Source organism: Meriones unguiculatus, chromosome 12, assembly GCF_030254825.1.
Source record: "Meriones unguiculatus strain TT.TT164.6M chromosome 12, Bangor_MerUng_6.1, whole genome shotgun sequence".
Classification (NCBI taxonomy): Eukaryota; Metazoa; Chordata; class Mammalia; order Rodentia; family Muridae; genus Meriones; species Meriones unguiculatus.
This window is the reverse complement of record NC_083360.1, coordinates 79,919,610-79,923,537: the sequence shown is the minus strand read 5'-3', so window position 1 is coordinate 79,923,537 and position 3,928 is coordinate 79,919,610.

The window sequence follows — 3,928 nt, the reverse complement described above, 5'->3', positions numbered from 1 at the left end:
CTGGGAAACAGATGGATCTCTCTTTTGTCTCTCTCTTCCTCCCCCCACCCCCCATTAAACTGAGATTTCTTTCATACTGACTTTCAGGTTTCATGGCCTCCAAACTGAAGACACTGGCCCTTTGAACAAGTTATCTGTTTAACAGAGCTATTCAGGAACAGCGGTCACATGTAATCTACTAATAACCTAGGCATGGTTTTCCCTGTCCCCGTGACTTCTTAACTCAGGGGAAAAAAGAGTGCTGGGGTTAGAACACTTGCTATCTAATTTTTGTTCTCCAAACCATCTGTGAAGTATGCTTATGCCCCTTCCCCTCCTGAATCATGGCTTTCACTGTCACCACTCTGCCCATTCTCATTAGAGATCGGAGTGTACCCGGATGGCGTAGACAGTCCATTCCTCGGCACCCCACCATGCCACCCTAGATGTGCAGAGTCTTACCAAGCAGTCCTGAAATACTATCCCAGCCCCAGGGGCCCTGGCTAGACTCCCCTGGGCTTCCACTGTCTGCATCTCCATGGGGTCTGCCTGTACTTGGATGCACCCAGATGCTCACCACTTAGATTTTATGGGTTAAGCCAGGTGAAGGTGCTTACAGCTTCACCCTCGGCAGGCAGAGGGAGAAGGGCTACAGGCCTACACTCTGCCCAGACTACAACAGCAGGCAAGCAGAAAGAGTTTATTGCTCTGGAAAAGATCACAGGGGCTTTTCTTGGCCGTTTCTTCCAAACACCATGTGACTTCATGACCCTTTCAGCTCACAGCTGGAACAAGGTCAAAAGCTTCTAGTTCCCACAGTTACAGTGGGCCACAGGCTGGGGGGAGAGGGAGGAGTGCAGGACAGTCTTCAGCAAATCCTGGAAGCCCGTGAGAAAAGAAGCAGCCTGAATGAAGAGAGAGATCCCAGTGCCCTGAGGCACATTCAAGAGCTTGGGAACAAGAGTTTCTTTTCCTAGCTCAAAAATGGGCACTGAACATACAGTAAGACAAACTTTATTTTAATTTAAAAAAAAGAAAAGAAAGATAACCCGTGTGAGACGGGTTATCAGGTAAAGGCAATTTTGCCACCAAGCATGATGACCTGAGTTCTGTCAGAACTCACAAAATAGAGAGAACTGACTCCTTCAAGTGGTCCTCTGACCTGCAGCACACACATCAGGCACACACAACCACACACACATACACACTTACACATACCACACACCTACACCACACACACACACATGACACCCACCACAAACACCACACTCACACACACCACACAAATATACACCACGCCCAACACAAATGAACAAACAGATGAAGTTTAAGAATCCAAATGTGAAATGTTCGAACCAAATAAACCCACTTAATAGTGCATGTAGCTCACTGGGCAAGGAGAAGCAAACAAACAAAACGCCTGAATTCCATCGGTCTCATTGTGCATCAGAAGTGAGAAATACTAAAGTGTCAATTCTCAAAATCAGTGGGATTTGAGGAAGTGGACGTGCAGGCATGTGGGCATCTACGTATGTTGGTAACTATGTAAGGTATGGGATGTCTGTAGGGCGATGATGGAACGAGCAGAGCTGTGAGAACTTATTTGCCTCTTGGGAACGGCACAGCCCCAGCCACCCTTGCCTAACCGCTCACCCCGCTTCCTCATCTCTAAGGCAAGGGTGGCGGGTGAAGCTGGGAGTAGCTTTACTGCGTTCAACGCACTGGACCAAATGGGCTCAGGTTTGTAACAGTAGCCTGTTACATTGCCACGTCCCTTAGAGAAGCATTGACAGGCTTAACGCCATCTTTTTTTTTTTCAATTAATAAATGTGTGTGTGTGTGTGTGTGTGTGTGTGTGTGTGTGTGTAAAGACAGAGACGTGAGAAGGCCTGCACCTGGGACAAGGGTCACATCCTTCAAGTTCGATGCTGTGAACCTTCCTTCCTTCTATGATGCCTAAACATCCCTATTACCCACCCACCTCCTTCCAGAAGATTCCAGAAAACGAACTCTATCCCAAGCCACCACCATTGCCTCTGAAGTCAAAGGGATCAACCGTGTCGTGCCACATCTTTCTGAACTAATGGCAACACCAGTGATTCTATTACACTGTAGGGAACAAGCCGAATCCAATCTCACCTAAATTTGCCTTTCAAGCTGAAGTTCTCCAAGTTCGAAACATTAAAAGGTGTAGTGGTTTGAATGATTCAGTCCCCAAAAGCTCATATATTTGAATATGTGGCTGCTCCCCCTGCTACACACACACACACACACACACACCCCTCACAGTTGGTGGAACTGTTTGGGAAGGGTTAGGAAGTGTGTCACTGGGAGTGGTCTTTGAGATTTCAAAAGACTCACACTGTAGGGGGCACCCTGCTGGTTGAGGTTGTAGTCTGGATGGGATAGCCATTCTGAGCTCCTTAAAGGCAGGACTCCCTCTTCCCAGCAGGACTCTTTTGCTCTCTGCCTGACTTCATCTGGAGAGTGTGTTTAGACACAGACACCCCTAACCACATTTGATATATGGCCTCTGACACAGCTTCCTGCTAGCTCTCCCCTCCCCTCGCCTATATGATAACTAGAAGTGGGCTATCTAAGGCAAATCAAGCATCCTTGAAGTGCCTACTTCCAACCAATTATATACTCCTGTCCTTGGAGCCCCACCCACTCCCCAAGGGGCATATAACCTTTGTTCTCTATAATTAAAGTTGAATCAGCCATCAGCTGGTTCCAGGGTGTGTGGTCCCTGTAGGGTTTTGCAACCTGCTTCTCTGTCTCATAGGGTGTTTGCAGCCTGTTTCTCTGTCTCAGTCTTGTGCCCCTCATTTTGTGAGCTGCTGGGAAACAGCCCCCTGGCAGGAGGAGAACCAAGAGCACACAATTCGTAATTAGCTCTTTCTCTGTCTCAACATGTAAGCTCTCAGCTCCTGCTCCAGCGCCATGCCTGCCTGCCTGCTGTCATGTTCCTTGCCATAACTGTAGTGGACTCTAACTTCTGGAAGCATGAATCCCCAGTTCTTTTACAAGTTGCCTTGGTCATGGTGCATCTTCCCAGCAATAGAAAAGTAACTAAGACAAAGGAGGACACTTGGATAGAGCTCCCCACTCAGGACAACTTAAACAGTGGTAGCAGGTGTGGGAAGAGGGGACCCTGCTCAGGCAAAATGTTCCAGGGCTTCTGAGAAACTTGATTCAATCGCCTATGACTGCAAAGTAAAGCTCCGTCACCCAGTAGCTGAAAACAGCAACAGCCGTTTAGTTGCTGAGGATTTTGCAGGCTGGGCAGTGCTCACAGCAGCTCAGATGACTCGTTCCCCCTGCTGACAAAATGGTGCTGACTGTTGCTAGGAGCTCTGCCAAAATCCTTGGCTTTTCTAAGATTTATTTATTTAGCATACAATGTTCTGTCTGCACGCCAGAAGAGGGCACCAGCCCTTATGATAGATGGTTGTGAGCCACCATGTGGTTGCTGGGAATTGAACTCAGGACTTCTGGAAGAGCAGCCAGTACTCTTAACCTCTGAGCCATCTCTCCAGCCCCAATCCTTGGCTTTTCTACACGTGGCTACACTGATTTCCTCTCCGTGGTAGCTGGGTTCCAAAATGGAGGAAGGCAGAGATGCTGGCCTTCCCTCAAGCCTTGGACCAATAGTTCCCACAAACTGTCTCCTGTGTATTCTGCTGGGCATGTCAGCCCCTGGCTCAGATCTTCCAGAGTGCTCTCATGCAGCCCACCTTCCTTTCTCTTCTGCCCGCATCATCTGGATGGAGGAAGAAAATCTAGCATCAAACTGAGGCCTGAGATGGTGGGAGCCATCTCTTACCTCCCTCCAGACATGCGTTGTGGAGAGCTAATCTGAAGTAGCAGCTGTCACTTTCATCAGAGCTGCTTTGACCACCTGGAAGAGAGTCACAAGGTTGCACCTGTGGACTATTTACAGCTTATT